Source organism: Sus scrofa, chromosome 5 (genome assembly GCF_000003025.6).
Source record: "Sus scrofa isolate TJ Tabasco breed Duroc chromosome 5, Sscrofa11.1, whole genome shotgun sequence".
Taxonomy (NCBI): Eukaryota; Metazoa; Chordata; class Mammalia; order Artiodactyla; family Suidae; genus Sus; species Sus scrofa.
In genome coordinates this window covers 89,279,655-89,304,986 of record NC_010447.5, presented here as the reverse complement: position 1 = coordinate 89,304,986, position 25,332 = coordinate 89,279,655, and the positions used below count along the sequence as shown (strand labels likewise).

Sequence of the window (25,332 nt, the reverse complement as noted above, 5' to 3'; positions counted from 1 at the left end):
AGCAGAGGTGTCTAGACCACCCATCTCTACCCATAACGTTTGCCTCACCTTCTTCACTTGGCGGCAGTGGCTGGGGTTCCATGGGCAGCAAGAAGGCAAAAGCCTGAGTGCGCAGGACTTTTCAAGCTTCTTTTGCTAATACCCTGTTGGCTGAAGGGTCAGAGTGAGAGGGCGTAGAGAGAGGGGGGGTGAACTTAGGCCTGTTTTGCCCAGTCTACCGCAGCCAGTATTTTAAAACTGGGATTTCTGGGGCCCTATGGGAAAACAAAGCTTGGCTGTTCTGGATCCCCCTATCCCATGGCAATAATGGGCTGGCCCATTCTAGCTGCCACCACCCCTACCACCCACAGGGTGCACATGCCTGCCCAGCTGCTCTGCCCGCTACACACCTGCTCAGCCCTGTAGGGTTTCGTATGCATGGCCTCTGGGCACATAGCCATGAAGGTTCTTAGGGTAAATGCCTAGAAGTAGATTTGCTTGGTGTAAAGTAACACATTTTTTAAAAACTTCTTTGACTTTCTACAATGTTTAAAAGGTTATTTTCAAAATTATTTTTGCTCAAGCAAATATAGGGAGTTGATTGGAAATGCCACTTGGTTTCCCCAAGCCTCAGTGATGAACTGTGGAAGTTTCTGCAAGGGGGTGGAGCGGGGAGGTCTTGCACACACACACACACACACACACACACACACACACACACACACACACGCGTGCGTGCGTGCGGGCATGCAGGCGACTGAAGCAGTAGGATGAGTCTGTTTTCCTCTCTTTCCTGGGGGAATTCTCCAGAAGTGGTAGTTTTGGAAAGAGACTCCCTGGGTCACCTGTTCTGCAGACACCTCCCGGGAAGCTCTGGCAAGCCAGTGACTCTGCCAAGTTGGGAAGCCAAAGCTGCCAGTGAACACAGTCCAGGTCCTCCAGGAACTCGCTGTTTGGCCGTGGAGACCCACATGGATCTCTGGTCACAGTATGAGCGGATGTGGTCCACGCCCGCGTAGTGAGTCTGGGGGGTCACAGAGGAGGAAGGATTCGCTGCCTTATTTCAGAGGCGAGAGGCACGGGGAAGGCTTGCGTGAGGTTCCCTGTCCTGGGCCAGTTCTCCCTTTGTCAGTGCCAGTTTCCTCATATGTAACGTGCACCATAGCAGGACTGAGCTTACAGCGAGGACGCCGTGAGATGAAAGCTTAGACCATTGCCTGGCGCAGGAAAATGTTTTGCTGAATCACTGAGTTGAATTATTTGAGCTGTCAGAGTTTTTCTAATATTCTTCACCCCATGGGGCCCTGAGAAGGGTGAGGGTTGGAATCCCTTTTCCTGCTGTGATTTGCGTATGAAAATAGAAAGTAGGAGTTCCTTCCGTCCTTTTACCAGGACTCTAAAGACAAGGAGTATGAATTGGTAAACACACTTCAGAGCATATTCAGAGTGGGAATGGGATTCTGATCTAACCCTTGGCTGTCATAAAATGAATCCCTGCCATCAGCAAGCCAGCAATTGGAGTAGGCTACCAGAAATACAAAAAGAGAAGGACGACGTGGTCCCCGCCCTGCAGGCTCTCAGCCTGTTGGGAAGACAAATACAACAGCCAGCCGCTCTGATACTGTTTGGCCAGCCCAGAGGAGGGAGCAGTTAGGTTGGCTGCAGAGGAGGTGACACTTTCTGAGCTTTAGTACGTTCTGCCCAAGTTAGTATGTTGGTCCCTTTAAGGGGAGTTACTGCATAGGAATACGAGAATGCCACTTAAATGTATCTTACTTCGAGTTTGACAAATGGCACTTCCTGCCATGGGTCTAGGATGCCTTCAAGATGCTCTCTCAAAGTAATTTCGAAACTAAGAGGATCTTATTAGTAGACTAAGTGGCCCGTAGTATCTCTGCTGTTACATCAAGACAGTGATGCTATTGAAATGTAGGTGGCTTCTTTAACCACAGCGGGATCAGATCAGGTTTCACGTTTTAGATATTTGGGGGCTCTTTGTACCAGCTCCTGCTCTTAGTTCTTTCTCTAAAAGCCCCACAGGTTAAAATTAGATGTTGCTGGCATACAAGGAATGTTTTTAATGTAATAACTGCCTGTTTACTTCTTAGAACTGTAAATAGCTTAGAAGAACACGGATGTCTATCTTACTGGCTTTTACTGTTTTTATAGGAAAATTAAAGTCTCACAAAGACACGGTTCAGTGAGCCAATTAAGCCTTGTCTGTTAAAATTATGCAGAATATCTGGCAATAATTCTAAAAGCTATTATTAATTTAAACCATAGACCATGAAATCCAGGTTTCAGGACTTAAAAAAATTGGACTCAACATCTTGGTAATATGCATGTATTTCCATTTCATTTTCATATTCTGTCTCTAGTCATTGCTGGTTTGGGTGTCAAATCGCAGTCTTTTTTTTTTTTTTTTTTTTTTTTTTGTCTTTTTGCCCTTTCTAGGGCTGCTCCCGTGGCATATGGAGGTTCCCAGGCTAGGGGTCTAATCGGAGTTGTAGCCGCCGGCCATACCAGAGCCACAGCAACGCGGATCCGAGCCACATCTGCAACCCACACCACAGCTCATGGCAACGCCGGATCATTAACCCACCGAGCAAGCCAGGGATCAACCCACAGCCTCATGGTTCCTAGTCGGATTCGTTAACCACTGAGCCATGACGGGAACTCCATCAAATCGCCGTCTTATTAGAGAATATTGGTGGACAATATCAGTTCTGTGTCCCTCCAGAATTCACACGTTGAAATCTTAACCCCCAAAGATGAGGATTTTAGGAGCTGGGGCCTTTGGGAGGTGACCAGACTCCCAGGGAGTAGCCCTCCTGGAGGGACCTCACAGAGCTCCCCAGCCCCTCCTGCTCTGTGGGGACACAGTGAGAAGGCTCCAGCTCTGAAGCAGAGAGGGCCTTCACCGGAACAGGACCATGCTGGTGCCTTGATCTTGAACTTCCTAGCCTTTGTAACTGTGAGCAATACATTTTTGCTGTTTATAAGCTACTCAGTCTATAGCATTTTGTTATTAGCAGCCCTAACGGACAATATCAAGTGGGTTGGATTTGGTCCTATCACCTTCCTTTCATCAGGTTCTAGGGGTCACATTGATTTAATCGAGACTTCGCTGATGCCAAGGTCTTTGGCATGACTCATCGGCTCATTGCTAATCCCAGGAGAAGACTGAGTGCCTACAACTGAAGTAAGTAAGCCCCTTCATAGACTGGTGCTGAACTTGTGCTCCAGGTTGTGTCCTGGCCAAGAATGAGGGGGCTCTGTCAAGGGAATATTCCTTTGAAGGCCCAGAATTTCTGTAATAGGTCATAGTTCTTATCCATGCAGGGGGCACGGGTCCCTTTAAGATGTGCAAAGACTATGGAACTATTCTCTAAAAAGTGGACATATGCACACACACACACACACACACACACAATATTTGGCGTATAATTTTTAGGGGATTCCCAGTACATTTGAATCCAGACACTCACCCCCAAAACCCTAAGTCTGTCCATCATAAATGGGCCCCTGGCACCAGACTTCATCCGCAGCTAGGTCGGCGGATCGTTTTTTGCTTTTGTGGAGTATTTGGAGGCTTCGTATCCAATGGAACGAAGCCACATGTTCCTGTTGGGTTGCACTAGAACGTGAGCTCAGTATGAAGGGCTGACCAAGGTATGGGACTAAAGGTGAAGCCACTTGTCTAAACCTTGATCTTCCGCCCTGTGGGAGGGCAGGCTGCTGGCCCCCTTGGACCCACCTCTTGGAAAGGTAAGAGCTTGCAAACCGATCGTGTGCGACGGTCTCTAGTTGTGAGGAACGACCTGCCCCTCCCCATTTCCTTAGACCCAGAGACCCTAGGCAGGGAAGGACTGAGCCTTTGGTTCCAGCGCATTGCAGAGTTGATTCCAGCAGGACATTCGATAGAGCCACAGCTACTTCATAGACTCAGAAAGTACTTGCAAGAGTACCTTTTTGTGCCACCAGCTCCCTGAGTCAAGTTTCTGTCAGCAGCCTCTGGAAGTGGTGATTACTCCCTCCCGGAAGCTGAGCTCCCCGCTGGCTTTCTGCTGTGGGAGTGGACCCTTTGGTTGTCTGTGGTCTGTTGTCAAGTTATTTTGTCACTTACTCTTGTCAGCGGCTGATTTTCCAATGGCTACTATCTTGGAGGCTGCAAATAAATCCTCCAAACCCAAGTCCCCTCTTTCGAAAATATGGAAGAAAAACATACACCAGGCATTTGGGGTATAATTTTGCAATAGGGGGACACGTATTCATGAGAAATGTCTCAAAGAACAAGGAGGAGGCCTGGGTTTCATAGAGGCCACTGCACGAGGGAGGCATCCACAGATCTTGTGGGCTCCTGAGAAAGGACAGAGGTGGGTCTTATCTCAGAATATGGGAAGGTGGGCTTGGCCTCTGCGGTGGTTCGCTGTATCTTGGAACAAAAAGCCTGAGGGATTTCTTAACCACCACTGCTTTCTGGGGGCACAGGACTCAGATAAACGTCTTCGTTGTCAAAAGCCACATCTTCTTGGACCTCTAGGAACCTAAAGCAAATCCGAACCAAAAAAAAAAAAAAAATTTTTATAAGGTTGGATATGAGATAACAATCAGAATTCCGGCATTTAGATGGCCTGTTTTAGAAAAGACATTTAAGCTGCTCCTCCTTGTATAGGAGTAAAGAAACCCAGACGACCTGCTGGACCAAAGCTTCACAAAAGGAAAGGAATAAAAGCTCTTACGGTTTCTTAGAGACCCAGGGAACTCACGGAACGATTGTCAATTTCAGCCAATCATGGAAACCCTTTTTGTAACTTACAGAAATTCATGCAACATATATTTTTCTGAGCACCTGTTATGTGCCAGGCATGGATATAGACAGTCAGGATACAGCAGTCAGTGCCACGGTGCCAGATTTATCTGCTTGTAGAGCTCCTTGCTCTGGAGGAAAAGCATGCAACGAAGGGACCAGGGAGAGCCAGGGGCTGAGCTGAAGGTGGACAAGGGTGAAAGCCTGACGAAGGCGAGGAAGAGCCATGTTGAGGCCCAAGAGAGCATTTTGGGCAGAAAGAAAAGTAAAAGGGGAAGGTTTGGGATGGGCACTTACCTAACATTTCGAAGAATGACAGGGGGTTCCGAGTGGCCAACATGCAGTGGGGCTGAAGTCAGAGAGCCGTGGGAAGACAGGGTGGGGTCCGACGGGCCACTCTGATGACTTCAGTTCTTACTCAGGATGAGATGGGGAGCTACAGGGTGGCTTTCGGGAGGTAGTGACATCATGGCTTTCGACAGGCGGTGACATCATGGCTTTCGGCAGGCAGCGACATCATCTAACTCCTATATGCAAAGGATCACTCTAGCTGACGTTTTAAGAGGACCGAAGCAGGGAAACCAGGCAGAGACAACTGCCCTAATCCTGAGAAGGCAGGGGCTTGGATCAGGATGGTCAAGGCCAGCACATGGGCGTGTGCTCTGCTGCTCAAACCCCCTTCTGGAAAGAAAGACTTACTCCTACAGCAGCTGGGAGTCTCCAGCAAAAGGCCTTTGACTGTCAGCTCTCTTAAGCGTGGCCTTCTCTGAGGAGAGCCGTCCTGCCTGGTGGCACTCCCCCTTCCTGGGGCAGCCTGTGTGTGGTGCCTTGTGGATGAGCATACGAAGGCCTGGCTCCTCGCTCGGCTCAGGACGGTTCCCAGAGGCCACCCCAGCTCAGAGCTCCTCGCGGAGTCAGCTCAGGCTGTCGTCTGGCGTGACGGGTCACAGCGCCACTTCTCCCTCTCTCCACGCCTCCTGCTCTCCCTTTGACAGGTGTTGAGCCCAGGAGCACGCTTTCCTGCGGCCGCAGCGCCATCTCAGAGTCAGCTTCCGGGGGACACAGCCTGTGACGTGGCTGGTGGGCAGCAGCCAGACTGAACACATCGCGAAGATGCAGCTGAATGGATTTGCTGGTGGATTGGACAAGACATCTTTCCATTTGTGTCCTTAATAAGTGGGAAGATGGAATCACGATGAACTGATGTGAAAAAGACCATGGGAAAAGGGGGGGGTTGTGGGGAGGGGAGCTAGGGAATATATTAAAAATAAATTCTTCATGTTCATGCAGGTAATAGGTCAACTTCCACTTCCAGGAGCACATTCTTAACTTCGATTTGGAATACTCCCAACAGTTACCTGCTTTTAGAGAGAATCTCCTGTGGCAGACACTTTAATTTGAGGAATGTCGGAGTAAAGCGTGAATACACATGTGCAATCATGACCCAGTCGTCGCTAATTCAGTGAGACACAGAGAGGGTGAGCAGTATCATAAGGGAACAAACCCAGCCATTGGCACATCCACCAGGATAAGTATTAAGAAGTGTTTTCTCTAGAAGACCCACAGGTTCCTGGGACAGTCACAGGCTCCCATGAGAAGCTGAAAAGAAGTAAAGCTGCTTACAGACGGCACACAGCACACACCCAGACAATAATCTCAGGCAGTATTACACACCTAGGCAACAATGACGTGACCCCCCTGTTACAGATACAGTTCTGAGAAACTTACAGTAAAGAGAAAGTTCACTGGGGGGAGCCGTAGTAAGGACACGAATCCTGAGCGAGGGCTTGACAGAAGGGTAGAGTCAGAGGAGGGCCTGGGAAAGGTGTTTCGAGAGGAAGGAAGAGCATGAGAGAAGCTCGGAAGTACGGATGGATCTCACGGACACAGGAGCAGGAGTGATGGGTCTGCCTCCCAGGAAAATTACATCGGTTGGAGAAAGTAGGGCAAGTCAGGTGACTCTTTCTTTTCTTTTCTTTTTTTTTGTCTTTTTGCCATTTCTTGGGCCGCTCCCACGGCATGTGGAGGTTCCCAGGCTGGGAATCTAATCGGAGCCGTAGCCACTGGCCTACACCACAGCCATAGCAATGCGGGATCCGAGCCACATCTGCAAACTACACCACAGCTCATGGCAATGCTGGATCCCCAACCCACTGAGCAAGGCCAGGGATTGAACCCCAACCTCATGGTTCCTAGTCGGATTTGTTAACCACTGAGCCACAACGGGAACTCCAAGTCAGGTGACTTTTAAAACCAGGCGATGGAGCGGAGTTCCCATAATGGCTCAACGGAAATGAATCTGAGGAGCATCCATGAGGTTGCAGGTACGATCCTGGCGTCACTCAGTGGGTTAAGGATCCAGCATTGCCATGAGCTGTGGTGTAGGCCACAGACACGGCTGGGCAGCTGCAGCTCTGATTCAGCCCCTCCATGGGAACTTCCATATGCTGCAGATGTGGCCCTAAAAGACAAAAAAATCAATAATAATAATAAATTTTTTCAAAAAGCCAGGTGAGAAGTTTGTATTTCACCTTTTAAATTACCAAGAAACAGAGTTCTTCTTAAGACCTCAAGGTGCCAGTGTACATTGTGAATCTCCACAATTTGGGAAATGTGAGCTCTTTCCCAAACTTCGTTGACCCTGAAACTTTTTCCCATGACGCCACTTATTAACAACTTGGGAAAGATTTGTTCTACAGACAGACCGAGGTAGAGGACACTCAACCTCAGAGTGTGCTGGGAAAGCCAGGGGCTCAGAGGTACCAAAAATAACCAGAATTTTCAAAGGGTGAGAAGGTGTCTCGGGTGGTGTCCAAACAGCATCAATTTATCCTCCTCCTCTCAATTCACTCTCACTGTTAGCGGCACATTGGGGGTCACCTGGAAAGAGACTTGGGGTTTTCTGGGACCTTCTTCCCTTCTTTAATGGTGGATAAGTCTGTCACAGTTTTCGTCATTTGATCCTAGCCAAATATCTTCCTGGCTTGGTGTCACACTGCATGTAGTTCAGGCAGTACGTTGTACTGCCGCGTTGTCAGTGGGCAACAGGCCCTCTGTCTGGTCATTGTCAGGTGCCAGATGGCACCTGTAAGACAAGAAGGAAGGAACGGGTCTTGCCTCATAACAGCAGCTCCAAACCAGGAAGCCTCTGTCTGCAGCCCTGGGGTTTTTTTTTTTTTGTCCCCACTCTTGCCAGGACGTTCTTTGTCTCTGCTGTCTCTCATTTGTGTTCTCATTTGCTTACTCTGGGCCCATCCTCACCCGGTCTTCCCCCACCCCTCCCCACTAAGCCACTTGGTAATTGAACTTGACTTTTATCTCCCTTCGTTCTATTTTTAAAATGTCTGAAAAGAGCTTGTTTTTCCAAGGAGGCCTCCAGCAAGTCATTAACTTGAGTTTAGCAGTGGTTCCCAACCAGGAATGGGGCCAGAGCCCCCCAGCCTTCCACCCGGTGGCATTTAGAAATGTTTGGAGGCCTTTTTTGTGGGGACTTATCACCATGCATTGTTGGAGGTACTCGACCTTGGAGTGGGCAGTGAGGCTCTGAGGCATCAGCAGGCCATGTGGGCAGGAGCCCAACACAATGAAGAGCTGCCTCACCCCAACTGCCAGGAATGACCCCAGTGAGAATCACTGTGCGCTTCCCAAACTCTGGTCATTTGAGTACCACTTAGATGGCTTTTACTTACTTATGTATTTATTTAAATTATTTATTTATTTTTTGTCTTTTTAGGGCCATGCCCGCGGCACATGGAGGTTCCCAGGCTAGGGGTCTAATTGGAGCTGTAGCTGCTTGCCTACACCACAGCCACAGCAACGCCAGATCCGAGCCACATCTGTTGACCTACACGATACCACAGCCCACGGCAATGCCGGATCCTTAACCCACTGAGCAAGGCCAGGGATCGAACCTGCAACCTCGTGATTCCTAGTGGGATTCGTTTCCGCTGCGCCACGATGGGAACTCCTGATGGCTTTTAATTTGTAAAGTACTACCCGTGCCATTTTTTTTTTTCTTTTTTGGTTATTAACGCACTTTAAGTTTTTTTTTCTTTAAGCAGTAGTATGTTTGAAATAATGGGTCCGCATTATTTATTAAATGTTATTTAAACATAAAAATAAATGCCTAACACCTCCTACAAAATATTCTTCATTTGTGATACGCACATGAAGTTCAGGAACACGGGGCCGTGCTCGTGGCTGAGGACCTTTTGGGTCTTTGATGTGGACGCATTTTCTCTTCTGAACCATGAAGGTCTAAACAAGTGCACTTGATGGAATCCTTAGCTTGGGCCTTATAAGGGCAAAGGCCACATGTTGAATGCCCCATAAAGGTCATTTGTTTTGTTTTCTTTTTCATTTTATATGAAGAAACCTCTTCCACTGGCATCCCTGACCCAAGTCAGCTGTCTCTTTGCTGGTTGCAACGTCAAAGGATGAAACGAGGCTTCCTTGGCCTGTCCCTCCTAGGATTGCGGCTCTGTGAGGACAGACCCATGTCTGTGTCCCCACCTTTCCTAATGCAAAGTCTGGCACACGCTTCATGCTTGATGAAAGTCTCAGTGAGTGAACGAGAGCATGAACAAAGGAATGGATGCTTACCTCTCTCCACTAGACAAACCATGGGGTCCCACAAACACTTCTCTCACTGAGCCCCAAAAGTCTTACATACACGTTTCTTGGGCAACTTCTGTAACTCGTCTGTTCCTCAGTTTCATTACCTCTGAGATAGTGTTGTAATGATACCAACCTCCCAGCACTGTTCTGGGGAGTCGGGCAGATAGTGTTTGTAAAGTGCTTCAACAGTGTCCGGCATGGATGATGAATGGATGACGTCTGTCTCATACTCAGGTTCTCAACATTTGTTGAAAGAGTGAACCAACAGATGCTGGGCCGCCACGTGGGACATTCCACATCCTCGATGCTCAGCTGTCCCCACCAGGCAGCGGCAGATGCTGAAACAGAGCATCCCTGGCTCCACAAGGGGGTGCCCTTACAGTTCCCAGCCCCGAAGGGCTCTTCTAGACCAGGTAACCCCGGATGATGACCCCTACCCCCTCCTCAGTCACGGGCCGCCCCGAGACGCATCCTGGTGTTTGCGTAAGGCACGCTAGACATGGCCAGGTACCTCAGTTCCTGCTCCGTCTCAGCTGACTCTTTCCGCAGGAACACCGCATCCACAAAAGCGAGCAGAGGGGCAGGGGAGGGAGGACAGGGAGGGAAGCAGTGCTGGTGGAGCATCTGTTAGGAGCCAGGCTCCCGGAAGGGGATTTAAGTGTCTTGGGTCACTTCATCCTCTGACAACCGTAAGAGTCGGGATTTTAGCCTGATTTCCCTTACTTGACAGCTCAGCAAACGGATGCTCAAGGAAGTCAACTCACCCAGCCAAGGTCATACATCCCAGTGTCAGAGTGGAACTGAGGCCCATCGAGTGGCGTTTCTAATCCTCTGAGTGCTGCCGAGGACCTCAGCATGGCTGTTTCCATCTCATGCTGAAATGGTCCCAGCTCACCTGCCGAAATGTCAGCGGCTCTCACCCCTCACAATGACAGAGACAGCACGGGTGACATTCATCAAATAGATGATCTTTGGTAGCTTCTGCCTGATGCCAGCCCTAAAGTCACATGAAATAACACAGCAAAGTGACGTTGCCGTTTCTGCCCCTTGGGATTTCGTCCAAAGCCAAAATAATCCTGGCTGAGACAGTCTCTGGGCAGAGCAGGACATGGGCTTTTGAATAGGGTATTTGTCTCATCGGCTGAAGGAAAAGAGCTCTATTCATTACCTTCTGATAGCCTTTGGCATGAGAAAGTCTAGGAAAAGCCAGATTCTCTTTGAGAAGAGCCCTGTCCCCTTCCTCTGAGCAGGGGAAGTCCGCATCCCATCCCTGGCAACACTGATTTTAGATAAACGATTGAGATGTTCTTTCTCCCCCAAGTAGGGGGGCAGTACCAAGAAGCTGTCTTAGTATCTGGGTATTCTGGCGTTATTCAGCCAAATGCAATCCGAGCTTCTTCACTTCACCAAAAATCCTCGTTGTTCTCTCTCCCTGCCTCAAAGCCTTCCCGTCCCGACCAAACAGACTCCAATATTATTTTTAAGTGACACGTCATGAACCTACTCTACCTCCTGAGGAAGCATCCTCCTGCCCTTTTTCTTTCTTTCTTTTCTTTTCTTCTTTTTTTTTTTTTTTTTTTTGTCTTTTTACCTTTTCTAGGGCCGCTCCCACGGCATATGGAGGTTCCCCGGATAGGGGTCTAATCGGAGCTGTAGCCACCGGTCTACACCAGAGCCACATCTGCGGCTATACCACAGCTCACGGCAACGCCAGATTGTTAACCCACTGAGCAAGGCCAGGGATCGAACCCGCAACCTCATGGTTCCTAGTCGGATTCAATAACCACTGCGCCACAACAGGAACTCCCCTCCTGCCCTTTTTCGATGACCGTGCCTGCCTTCCAAACCCATCCACATTATTGGGAAAGGACCTACCTACATCTGAGTTTATTAATTCCGGCAAAGATGGTGTGAGGTTGCTTTGGTCAACCCAAAGTTTGGGCTCCCCAGTGAAAACCTTTCCAGCCCCGTTGCCTGTGAACGAAGCAGCTCTCCCACTGCGGTGACCTCCCATGTCACTAACGCAGGACTTGCCTTGGCAGGAATGGCGCCAGTGTTGAGATTCACGAGGGGTGCCTCGAGCACAGACCCAGGCGTGTGTTTCTTAACTGCTGGCATTTCCAGGCACAGTGGGCATCCGGAAAGACCCCTTCCTCGTCATGTGCAGCCTCTTGGCATCCCATAGCAAGTCTCCATGGCTCCCTCTTCTTTTTAGCTCAGGAAATGTCTATGGGCTCTACGTCTGATGCCCCACCTCAAACTTTTCTGCTCTTCCCGAATCATCTGTTCACTAACTTAACATTTTCTTGGCAGCACCTTCCAGTGCTGAGCCCAGGTGAGGACATCATCATAAAAGAAGAGTAGGTCCTGTCCTCACGGAGCTTGCGATCTAACGAAAAGTTCCACGCTGTGACAAACGAGAAGAGACAGCGCGCTGTGAGGTCCTACTGAAAAAGGAGGCCTCGAATGTTCCTGTGGGACCCTCCGGTCCCCAGTCCCCCTCACTGCCTCAGACCCCGTCCTGGGTTCCCTTCATTTTATTAGCCTTCCGTTTTGGGGACTCGGTTGCACTCTTTATTTGGCTTTGGAGGCCTTCTCTCTAAGATGCCAGCTCTCGAAAGCCCTTGGATCTAAGACCTCCAGCCAAGGATGACAGGGTGGAGGCTGTCAGTAAGGCTCTCTTTTTTGAATGCGAGTCAATGACTGTGGAAATGAGGAGAAGGTGGGCCCGACGCGTTACAGCTTGTAACCTGGAAACGTTCCTGGAAGTTCAGTGTGCCAGTTCTGCTGCACTGGCAGCGAGGTGCCATTTCCTGTGCCCTGGCCCTTTACTCTACTCAGGTAGTATATACTGTCCCAGGCCTGCAACCCAGGACCCCCAAATTCTAGAGGAAGTGTCATGTAATATGACTTCATTTGCCTACCTACGGGTGTCATATAATATGACTTCATTTGACTTAGTTTAAGAGTATTATTTCATTTATTTACTAATTCAAAAAAATATTTGAGGAGTTCCCGTCGTGGCGCAGTGGTTAACGAATCCGACTAGGAACCATGAGGTTGCGGGTTCGGTCCCTGCCCTTGCTCAGTGGGTTAAGGATCTGGCGTTGCCGTGAGCTGTGGTGTAGGTTGCAGACGCGGCTCGGATCCCGCGTTGCTGTGGCTGTGATGTAGGCCTGTGGCTACAGCTCCGATTAGACTCCTAGCCTGGAGCGGCCCAAGAAATAGCAAAAAGACAAAAAAAAAAAAAAAAAAAAATTGAGCCAATGATTTTTTTTTTGAGCCTTGGGAGTTATCTACTGCCTTTTCATTATGGAGTCATCTCACCTCTCTTTCGTGATTTCATTTTTTCAAGTTTTCTCTTTTCCTCTTTCTGTGACATTATCAGTCTTCCTGGTTGGCCTTAAATGTTATCTTTTCTCTGCTATTTTTTGTCGTTTTGTTGTCCTTTGGAAGTTTTAGCAAATCTTTCTTCCAAACTTTTTATTGGATTTTTAATTTATGCCGTATTTTTCATTTCTAAGGTGTTTTTATTTTATGAGTAGCCCTTTTGAAATACGTCCTATTGCTTCATGTTTACCATATATTCTCTTCTTCTCTGATGGTTTTCGCCTTCTTTCACCATCAAATTACTTTAATCTCTTTGCTTTTAAACTCTTTTATGTTTGAAGCTTTCTTCAAAAGTATGGTGATCCTTGGCTATCGTTTATATTTTAAATTGGGACACTAAAAAGCTTAGCGATAGCTCTGAGTTGTGGTGGGGCTTGGAGACCCCCTGAGCACATGCAGGGTGATAAGGCTGGGCTGTTTAGTTAGATAACCCAAATGTCAGTATCTTGAGGTCTTTTCTTTTGGCTTGTCAGATTTTTTTCAGAGGAGAATCTTCTAATATCCTGCATTGTTCTAAAAACCATGTGCTGAAAAGGCCCAAGAGCTATAGGGGAGTGTGTTTAAATATTTAATATTTAATTTTCCTGCTTCCTGTTTCTGCCTTCAAATACACCAGGTGTCCCCATCTCAGAGACCTTTGGTTCTTACTCTTTCAAGAAACCCCCATTTTTGCTGAGGTAGGAGAGTTTGTTACTTGGTTGCACAAAGGAAGAAAGAGGATTTTTTTGGGGGGGTCAGGGAGGGCTTCCTAGCTTCCCCTTAGACTTCTGTCCTTTTCTTTATCCCTGAATCATCAACCCTTGATGCTTCTAATTCTTGAGACTTTGGGGATCTATGTGTATTGGAAAATGGGCTACAGCCTAGCTTACTCCTTTGGGACAAAGCTTTCCTGGTTCTGCAAGGTCAGTTGTATTTCTCCTGTTTGCTAATTTACAGCATTCTGTGGTTGTCATTTCCTCTCCAGTTCTCTTTTCCTTCTTAGGTTTGTGTCTTTAAAAAAAAAAAAAAAAAATCCCTTTATGTCAATTAGTGGAAATGCAGAGAAAGTACAGGAAAATGTGTATGTTTAGTTTTCTGTTTTTAAAGTGCTTTTAATTCTTCCTTCACATATATTTTACTGGGAAATTGTCCCAGTATGTTATTTGCTCTCTTAGTGGTTACTTTTTAAAAGTTTAAGGGAGGGAAGGAAAGTACCACAATCATTTTGGAGACATTTTAGAGCATTTCTTACTGACAAGGTACTTTTGAACCAGTTGTTACAGGCATATAGTTCAAATTGCAGTGACCTTAATTCCCAAAGAATAGCTGTCTATTTTAGATTGGGGGGAATGAGGGAATTTGAGAATGTGAAAGGGATGAGGTGATGAGGTAAATTGTGACTAGTGACGGTGGAACAACGCTAGAGAGGAAAGCCCTGGGCCAGGTTGAGCTGGAAATGATGTTTTACCGGTATAGTCAGGAAGCATGCCTGGAATGAGAATCCAGATTGCTTTTTAGGAAAAGCCCAGACACAAGCATTGATGGTCCAATTCAAAGTGCAAGACACGATGTTGAAAAATTGTAAGGGATGATAACTCAGAATCAAATGGAGGACAGCAAAAGAGGCCTGGGCAGTCCCCTCTTATGAGATGCCATTAGGGTGGTTTGCACATACGGGAAAAATATAAAGGAATAGTATCCATGGTCGTTAAAGTTATGAAGTAGGCATTCTTGCTTCCTCCTAGAGAGTATATATTTATATAGCCTTTATTGGAGATAATTGGTAATTATATTTTAAACTGTGAAATATGGATTTTCTTTTACTCAGCAGCTCCATTCCTAGGATAATGATTCCATAGGAAAGACCAAAAGATTAATGTACAAGGATTTCATTATACCAGTGCTTGTAATAAGGAAAACTGAAGCAACCAAAACGCACATTGATAGAGGATTGCTTAAATTCATGATGGTAGTACCTACCCCAATATAACTAGTCTTCACAAGGAGTTGCATTCAAAAGAAAGTAATTTAGTATCTTTCAAAGAACACTGAAAGAGGTCAAATCCTACCCCCCAACTCCTTATTATACAGTTTAAGTATAATAAGTACAGTTACAGTAATAAGTTTATCCTTATTATACAGGCTTATCGTGGAGTGCTGATGTCAAACAAAGGAGATAAGGTCAGTTGATAGACATTGACACAGAATGCTATCTAAAATATACTGTTCGGTTTTAAAAATGTTAGAAAGTAAAAGATATAGCATGACCTCATTTATGTATAAAAATATATAAAGTCTTTCAGCTTCAAGTAATGGAAGTAGTTTGTATCAGATTAAACATCCTACTGATAATAACTATAAACTCTGGTTTTTATATATATACTTCAAGGTGGTAGAGAAGAACAAAATCAGGCACAAACTGGAAGAGATATAATTCGCATGTTGCTGGTTTTTCTCCTGCAGACATTCCCTAGTCTGCAGAACACAAAGTTATTGGACTAAAGAGTTAGAGGCCAGACTGCAAGGCTGCTGGAGCAACTGGAAATTGAAGGGGGCAGGGAAGTCCCAGAAGGTTAGGAGTGATGGTGGGGGGAGCCCCAGATCTACGTGCAAAATCTTCTCAAAACCTTGGCTCGCTCTTCAACTGAAAATTCGCAGGGCAGGACTCCAAGGAGCAGAGCAGAAAACAACAGCTGGATGGCTGAAAGAACTGAACAGAGATTTCAGCAACTGCTTGGTGCTGAGGCGATAAGAGTTTGAAGTTAAAATCTCCCAAATTAGAGGGGCTTGATAAATTTGTCTTACATTTCTATGATATGCCAGAAGCATCATGCCTTAGTTATAAGGACCATATTCCAGACTATGAGCTAAGGACTAAGGATAAAAATAAAATATAACTAGCCTAACAAAAGCCAGAAACAAGCCTGCAGAGGAGTGATGTTATCCACAAGAAATTTAACTGCCTTCTAGAACAAAACTCAATACTCCTCAGAGGAAGATAATAGAATTGAGAGTGTCCACAATGTATCATTTACAATGTCCAGTGCACCATAACAATTACCAGACACACAAAGAAGCAGAAAAATGTGACCCGTAATAAAGACACCAAAAGAAAAACCCAAAATAAAAGGAGACCCATGGTCAAAGCAGATTTTGAAATTAGACTATAGACTTCAAATTACTATTATAATTAAGTAATTTACACAAAAGTGGATTAATATGTGAAGACATGGGGATTTCAGGAAAGATACTAAAATGCTATAAAAAAGAAAAAGGTAGTATCTGAAATAAAAAAATATAAAATCTTAAAAAAACATTGGGTGGGATTAACATCAATTTGGAGATGGCCCAAGGAAAGATCAAGGAACATGAAGAAAAATCAACAAAAAATACCAAACCGAAAAGAGGAAAAAAAAAAAAAAGAAAATTGACAGGGCCTGATTACCTATAGGAAAATAAGCCATCTCACATATGTGTTATTCAAAAGGAGAGGGACGAACTCATGGGGCAAAAAATATTCAATGACATGATTGGCTGAAGTTTTCCAAATTTGATTAAAATTATCAGTCCATAAATCTAAGAAACCCAATAAACCCCAGCAGGGAAAAAAAAAAAAAAAAACAGAAGGAAATTCATATCACAGTTAAATGGCTGAAAAGTAAGGATAAAGAAAAATCTCTTAAAAACAGCCAGATAAAAGACACACCACATATAAAAGGATAAAGATAAGAATGATTGAAGATAGTTCTTCAGAAATAACAATCCTCCATGGGGACTGGGGTGGGAATCCCCAGACTCTTTTCTCAGCAACGTGGTCACAGGAACTCTATTCCTGGGAGGCATGGTGAGGTGGGGGGTAGAGGGTTGGGGGAAGGACCAGGTCTCACTTCCCTCATGAGGTCCTATAATTCCTATTAAACAGATTTTTTTTTTCATCCGAATCTTCTATGTTTCTTTTTTCTCTGATTTTTTTTCCCTGTGACTTTTTGTTCCATGTTTAGGGAAAAATACCTTGATTTAGTCTTCCAAATCACTACTTCCCTTTTCAACTGTATCTATTCTGCAGTGCATCTTCCACAATGAGTCTTGTAATTTGTTTATCACATTTTTAATTTTTAAGATATATTTCTTTTTTTCTGTGATTGCTGATTTTTCGATGGCAGCTGACTCATTTAATGGACATGCTATCCATTGAACATCAGGAACTAAATAAAATATTCTCAAAGTTCTCTTTGGCTTCTTATGTTGGCTTATTTCCCAGATATCAGTTCTCTATTGGTTTAGTTTTCGTCCTATCAGTTTGGCTCAAAGGTCATTTTCATATGTACATGTATCAGTGTTTGTGACTGGTTTCATTTCCTGAGCAACTTTTTTTTTTTTTTTTTTGTCTTTTTAGGGCCACACCCATGACATATGGAGATTCCCAGGCTAGAGGTTGAATCAGAGCTTCAGAGCTGTAGTTGCTGGCCTACTCCACAGGCACAGTAACACCAGATCCTTAACCCATTGAGAGGGGCCACGGATTAGAACCTGTGTCCTCATGGATGCTAGTCAGATTCTTTTCCATTGAGCCACATTGGGAACTCCTCCTGAGCACTCGTTAAGGTTCCCTTCCAAACATCCCTTGCCAGGCCTGCCCCTGGAATGCGATGTCTAAACATGACAGATGTGTTGTACCCCAGGTTTTATGGGGGGGTGGGTTGGGTGTAGACCAGCAGGTTGGAGGCATTCCTTAAATTACAGGTGAGGAATGTTATCCCCTTGGAGCACCTCAGGGGATTTCACATGTGTTCCAAGTTGCCTTGCCTTACTTAACAATTCGGTCATACCTGGTCCATGCTTCACTGTTCTCTCTGGCCCTTTCCATATTTTAGGAGGCTCCCCCCATGGCCAGTTCTTTACTTAGAGAGCACAAGGGCAAACAACATAACTAGCCTCTCAGTGTGCAACTTGGGGGGCGCTGGCCTGGCAGTGCTTCAGCTCCCCAGTTGATATCCCATAATACACTCCTATTCTGCTGACTTTGAGGTGTTTTTCTCTTAAGGAAAACCTGTATTTTCATATTTAATAATTACTATTGGGTATCCACTCTATATGTAGGAGCCATGTAAGGCAGAAGGCTTCAATAATGAATAAGACAGATGATGACTCGTCCTGAGAAACTTATAGAGAATTATTCACCCAGCAGCCCCTTCCTTCAGCTGTGTTTCTCAGCTTTCTGGTATTTCTGTAAGTCTGCTGCTACCCAGAACTTCTTAAGTTTCTATTCACCTAGCATTTTCTAGGATTTAGTCCTACCAAGAACTGGGACTTAGTTGTATTTTATGTATCCCATTTCTCTAGGAGGGAGGAGAAGGGTTGGCTCAGTCCACCATCTTGAACGAACCACTTTTTTTTTTTTTTTTAATTCAGGTGGAAGAGGGATGCTCTTGGAGTTCAGATGTAATCTATCACCCAGGAGAAAAAAAACAGGTAGTTTCTACACCCCAAAGGAGGGCTTTGAAGGCAATTATTCTTATACTAACTCTGGCTCTGGAACAGGTGTCTCTTTGGAGATCAGGGGAAGAAAGTACACAGTTCTAGACAGATGCTAATATTAGGGAGCAAGCCTAGGGGTGAGAGTATGCAGCTCACTCTTTTGCTTTCTGATTCTTCTTCTTCTAACATTCTTCACGGTCATCTTAACAACAGTGAGTTTAAGACTGTGATTGAGAAAGTACCACTTTGGGAGCATAAGAACATTTGATCCTCTTGCAATCCCACATGCATGCCTGACACCCCCACCCCCCACCACTACCCAAGCTATGTTTGGAACGAAGAAACTCTTGCTGACACTGTAAAAATTTGCTTTATTTGGAGACCAACCAGACAGGTGGTCTTCAGGTCTCCTTTGGGACCTAACAATCTCTTAGTGCCTTTCAGTTGCTCTCATAGCTCTGACAGAAAACCTTATTTTCAGAATTGGTATTTATCCTAGTTGACCTTTGTTGATAAATCTCCTTTCCCCACTGGTTTTGGTAGATTTATTTTTGTTACACTCAGACTGAGTGATAGGCTGTCTTCTCAGATGTACAGACAAACACATTACTAGGAGACCTGTTTAGCTACCCATAAGCAAACACCAAATTGAATATTTAGCAATTCCTTTTTTTGAAGCTGGAGGGAAGGGAAAAGGGTCCAGGGAAGCTGACTCCCAGTTCCAAGAAAGTAGAGATGCTCTTTGTGTACTTTTCTCTAGATGGTTATCAGTTTTAACCAACGGCTGCCTGGTCAACCTCTAATACCTCTGTGACCACATCAAGGTGATGATGTCAATTGAACCTCTGCAGACCTGTCTGCCCCAAGGCAGCAGATCTTGTCTTGGGTGACGAGTTGATGAAGCCCATGTCATCCTCGCAGGGAGAAAATGAGAAGAAATTCAGACAATACTTCTTTGGCAGCAACAATATTTCTGAGGCTGGTTTCTTTGAACACAAATAAGATTGTGACTGATAGATATGTCAGAGCTTTTTAGAGACATGTCCTGTTTTATGTGTGTTCTGCCACGATCAGAAATAACAGTAAATTAGTCTTTTATGGCTTCCAAGAAAAAAGCCCCTCTTCTTTTTGTTTGTTGCACACGAATCTTCTAGGAAGAAGAAGGGGAATGAAGATTTTCAAAAGGTTTGGCTTCCCCACTGCTGATGTAATGTTCTACCCCCACATGTGCAGACACTGGAATGTACAGAAGAGAAGGTACTGTTTTTCCTACTGGATCTCAATTTGAATGTTTAATTTAAGTAGAGGAGCCTGTGTCATAGCCAGTGTGAATTGTAGAAAGTTACCCCTGAGACTAATCATCAGAAACTGGTTAAAAAGAACTGCGTGCACTGATAAGATGGCTCCTTGGGAGATTATCCCAGGATGAGATGAAATTCCATACCCTGTACCAAAGAAGTGGGTGATGTAAAAATATATGTATATATAATATTTGTATGTATATATCCTATGCATGTATATGCACATACACACATATATAATATTTGTATGCATATATCCTATGCATGTATATGCATATACATACATACACACACACACACACATGCTCACCTAAATTTGCATATAGAAGTTTTGTTTTTGTATACACGTGCATGCACACACGCTGTACCTAAATTTGTAGAACGAGGTTTAATTGTTTTCAGAAATTTCTTAGATATAGCATGAGTATAATGTCAATTCATACTTCTTCCTTCTGGTAATGCTTCATTTTTCTTCTTAATCATCATTAAAATGAATTTGGCCTCTTTCTGAGTTTTTGAACTTTTAGTACCTACATATTAACCAACTGATCAACTTCTAAAAATCGCGTTTCAGCAAAGGAAAAGGCGTGCCCAGAAAGATGGGAACAGATTTCCCAGGGTCTTTGGCTCAATGTTAGCCCAGTTCTGAGAATCCAAATTTAGCAGACCAACAAAATGTCAGACTGACATTTGTGGTTTCCCCTCCGTTCTCTTGCTTTGTGGGGGTCCACTCAGTCTTTGGAATTAATATCCACCAATCTCGGGAGGTTGTGTAATTGAGTAAAAATAGTTATAACCAAAGTGAAAACAATAAGAGACTTAGAATTAATACATCTTTGGGGCCAAAAACTCAGCTTAATTAAGTATAATTTGATAAACCCTGGATATGATCTAATTAGGCACATAGACACAGAAGGGAAAAATAAAGTCCTCCAGTTATGAAGAAGGGGTTCACTCTGTGATACATGCTAGAACTAAAATTTTATCAGGGCAAATTTGGAGACAGAATAGAAACCTTTAAAGTTCAAGAGATTTCTCTAGACTTGTGTTTCTACAAGACTTATTCGGTGATCTTAAATGTCTGGGAAGTCCAGTATAGATTTCTACATTTGGCTTCTACTGAAAAAAATTTCAGACCTTACACTTTTGATATTTAGAATTTAAATATTATTTAGCCTTAAATAAAGAAGGAAACTCTGCCATTTGCAACAACATGGATGTACCAGGAAGACATTATGCTAAGTGAAAGAAGCCAGTCACAGAAGGACAAATGCTGAATTACTCCACTTATATAAGGTGTCTGAAGTCCAAATTCATACAAGCAGAGAATACAGTAGTGGTTGCCTGGGGCTGGGAGAAGGGGAAACGGGGAGTTGTTGATGAATGAGTGTAAAGTGTCAGTCATGCTGGATGAGTAAGTTCTAGAGGCCTGTACACAACATTCTGCAAATAGGTAGCAAGACTGTCTTGTACGCTTCAAAATTTGTTATGTGCACAGCTTAGGTAGGTAGATCTCATGTTAGGTGCTCTTACCCATAAAAAACACACAAGCAGAAAAACTACAACACACCCATAGGGACACGAGGAAACTTGGAAGGTGTTGTGTTTGAAACACCTGTTACCGTGATTGTCATGATGGTATCACAGGTGTGTACCTATGTCCAAACTCATCAAAATGTACATATTAAATATGTGCAGTTCTTTGTATGCCAGTTACATGTCAATAAAGCAGTTAAAAGTTGACACTTGAACGAAAGGAAAAAAAATAGTTATGTATGAGGCATGACTATAACATAAAACTAAACTTCTTCCCATTTGCTTATTCAACAAGCATTTATTGAGAGACTGCTCTGTGCCGGGCACTGCGCTAGCCACTGAGAATTCAAAGCCAAGTAAGAACTCGTCTGTTCGTGGCACAAGGGGAGGTCAGACAAGACCTCATATAATGATGATGATGAGATAGGTGCCGCTGGGGAGAGGGGAGCATGAGCAGAGAGAGAAGAGGAAGGGTTTCCTTTAGGAGAGAATCACAGAGGCCACTCCGCAGGGCTTCTCAAAACATGGCAGCTGGCTTTCCCCAGAGCAAATGATCCAAGAAAGAGAGATCAAGACAGAATCTCTTAAAACTAGTTCAGAAGTTACGTTCCATCACTCATGCCATAGTGTATTGGTCACACCCATCAACCCTGTACAGTGAGGGAGGGGATTCAAAAAGCGTATAAATACCAGGAGCAGGGGTCACTGGGGACTGTCTTGGAGCCTTGGCTACACAGTTCCTAGAAGGAGGTAGGCAGATGGGATGAGTCAAAGAAGACAGGACTGTTTTTTAGTAACTGAGCCACCACCCAGTAACGCCCATTACAGGTTTTGATTAAAAGTGAATAAAAGCACATGCTCTAGGCCTGGAAGTCTCAACAAAACCTCTTACTCCTTCCTGAATCTAAATCTTGGGCTCTTAGTACCTTCTAGGAGGATGCATGGAGGAAAGATGACAAAATGACAGAGGAAAGCAAGATGATGAATAATTTGACTTAACGCCGTCGGCACTTATACAGCGGAGGTAGAGAGAGGGCTGAGTCCACCTGCCCGCCCAACTGCATCTGAGAGTGGAGCTCTATTATCCTAGAAAATCATTTCAAGCTGCAGAGATGCCATAGAGACCATTTTATGGTCATGGGTATAATTAATAGCAGAACTGTTTGGAAAGGGCAGTAACATTTATGCAGTGGCTCCCACACTCAAGGCAGAGAGCAGGGTAGGTGGTTGGTGTCATTCTTGCTTTGCGGAGAAAAAAGCTGATGTTCAGAGAGTTAGGTAACTGGTCTAAGGTTCCAAGCCTCTAAATGATAGAGTTAAGACCTGCGTCCAGGTCTTTGCACTTTCTGTAGCCTCACACCAGGGAGGGCCCAGCACCTTTTGAATCTAGGTTTTATTCATATTTGAAAATGAAAGAAAAATGTGTGGGGAAAGACAGTAATTAGAAGAGCTTGACTAATTGCCCATAGTTTAAAAACTTTGGGGAAAAGGAAAGTTAAAATGTTGACGAAACATGGAAAATGAAAGCCCCACACTTCTACTTCTTGACACCGGGCATGGATACAATTTTAAGAAGCGCTCTTTTTCAGACACTGTCCTCAGGAAGAGAGTTCAACACCGGGGCCATTAATGAGTGGAGGGTATAGATCACAGCAAAATACAGAGACCCTAAAACAAGGATTTGAAGCCATGTCAGTCTGGCAGGAAGAAATGAACTGAAACTCAGAAACTCAAATACATAGAAAGAGATTTTGTTTATGACTTCCATAAACCCCCAAATATGTGAACTTCCAAGAAACAGAGATGTTCTCAAATTGCCGAGGTGTTAATAGTCAGTTCTTGGTATTGTTAGAGCTCAATCTGACTTGAATTTCTGATTGAAACGTTTTCCTTAGCAAGCATACCCTTTCTCGCTAGTAATTGTTAATATTTCTGCTAAAAGGTAACTCATACTTTTGGTAGTCTGATCACTTTGGTCAGAAGAATAAAATTTATTGAGCCCATGCTAGGTGCATCAGCTATGACTTAGGAACAGAGGACACAAATGTAGACAGAATGCATGCTAAATTTCATGGAGTTTGGAGCCTGCTGGGAAAAGCAGTTAACAAGGAGTTATAACATGTTCATTATGGTAAGAGCTAAAGTGAATGTGGGATGAGGGGCTTATGGAAATGCCATAAAGGGGCATCTACCCCAGTCCTGGACGGTCATTGAAAGCATCCCAGAGAAAGTGATCCCCTAAGATCAGACCCAAAGGATGAATATGAGTTGATGGGGGTAGACCAGTCAGGGTTCTCCAGAGAAAGAGAACCAAAAAGAGGTATACAGTGGTACATATCAGAGGGGATTTATTAGAAGAACTGGCCCATGCAGCTATGGAGGCGTAGAAACCCCATGGTCTTTGGTCTGCAAGGTGGACCAGGAAAGCCAATAGTGTAATTCAGTCTGAGTCCACAGGCCTGAGACCCCGGGGAGCCAGTGGTGTAAGTCCCAGTCCAAAGACAGATGCCCCCGATCAAGCAGACAGCAAATTCACCCTCCCTCACCTTTATGTTCTGTTCAAACCCTCAACGCATTGGAAGGTGCCTACCTGCGCTGGAGCGGGACATCTTTACTCAGTCTCCTGATTCAAATGATAATCTCCTCTAGAAGCACCCTCACAGACACACCCAGAATGTTTTGCCAGTTAAGTGGACACATAAAATTAACCATCACGGGGGTATATTCTCAGCAGATGGAGGAACATGTGCAAAGGGATGGACGTGAGAGCAGGATGCGTTTGGGGAACTGAAAGAGATGCAGTTCAGCTGGAGTATTGGGAGCAGAGATGGCTGGAGAGATGGGCAGGGACTAACCTTGCAAGCTTGTTAAGATCTTACCCTAAGAAAACTGGAAACCATCAAAGAGATTTAAGCGTGGGGATAAGATGATCATACCCGTGTTTTAGAAAGATGATCGCTCTGTGGTTATGTGCTCAGAAAGATCTGTTTGGCGATTTGGAGCATGAGACTCAGGATGGGGGACAAGACCGGAAGCAGTATAGCAGCAGGTGGCAATTACGATCCTCCAGGCCCTGTGGGCGTGGCCTAGTCCGGCTCCACCGTTAGAGCTGGAGAGACTGGAGAGATTCAAGAGCTTCTAAAGGAGTGGATGGAATCTACAGAATCTTGGCATCGATTAAACATGAGAAATGAGACAGGGAAGCAGTCGAGGATGGCTCCCAGTTTCTGGGAGGTATGAATGAGAATGCCAGCTCCTGAGCTGCAACACTGCTGGGGAAGCAGTTTTTCAGAGCGAGGTGGATGAGTTCCGTTTTGGGAATTGCTGGGGGAGTGTGCAGGCCATCCAAGTGGAGCTGTTCGATCAGAGTAGGAAACCGGTTGGAATCTCAGGAGAGAAATCTGGGTTGTATTTTGGGGGGGTGGGGGGCTCTTAGGGTCGCACCTGTGGCATGTGGAGGTTTCCAGACTAGCAGTCAATTGGAGCTGTAGCTGCTGGCCTACACCACAGCCACAGCAACGTGGGATCCAAGCCGTGACCTCAACCTATACTACAGCTCACAGCAATGCTGGATCCTTAACCCACTGAGCAAGGCCAGGAATCGAACCCGCGTCCTCCTGGATACTAGTTGGGTTCGTTGCCTACTAAGCCACAATAGGAACTCCCGGATGGGTTGTATTTTGAGATTTACTGCCAGATGGCCCTTGAATCCAAGGCTGAGGTCCCACTGGCAAGGCCAGCTCCAGTATCCTGTCTTCAAAGAGGGTCTGGAAACTCCCACTTTTTCTTGGTTTTCTTGTCAGACCATATACATGTGATTAAAACCCAATATCCATTCTCATGTGGTTATGCTTTTTAAAGTAGTCATACTGTGTCTCTAGGACTCTTGGTGAGGCATGTAGAGAGAAGCAGTGCTCGCTTTATGTATGTCCAAGGTCATAAGGTGCCAAATAGTGACAGAGCTCGGCTCTGGTTCCTTGCTGGGCTCTTCCCAGTACCCTAAACCGTCTTTGAGGCCACTGTGCTGACACTCCATAAAGAGTACCCTTAATTCACAGACAGCCATGACCGGACCCATTTTTGACCACACCCTAGAGGAGGCAGGGGACAGGCTCTCTGCCAGGCTAGTGGGCTTTAGCTTCAGCTGCATTCACCTCGCCATCATCGGCCCCCTCTGTGTTGGCCGCAGCACAGGTTCAGACTGTCTCTGTCTGTCCTCAGCAGGTCTGCAGGAAAGGTCCT

General features: G+C 45.2%; 1 protein-coding gene and 1 long non-coding RNA gene across 5 annotated transcripts in view; both read left to right on the top strand.

The window, feature by feature from the left end:
* Positions 1–25,332, top strand: part of CRADD (CASP2 and RIPK1 domain containing adaptor with death domain) — a 222,812-nt gene that overhangs the window by 175,428 nt on the left and 22,052 nt on the right. The window lies entirely within an intron of this gene.
* Positions 12,642–16,396, top strand: LOC106510422. Its single transcript, XR_002344259.1, has 2 exons — positions 12,642–14,744; positions 14,918–16,396. It is a non-coding gene; the product is annotated as an uncharacterized LOC106510422 (long non-coding RNA).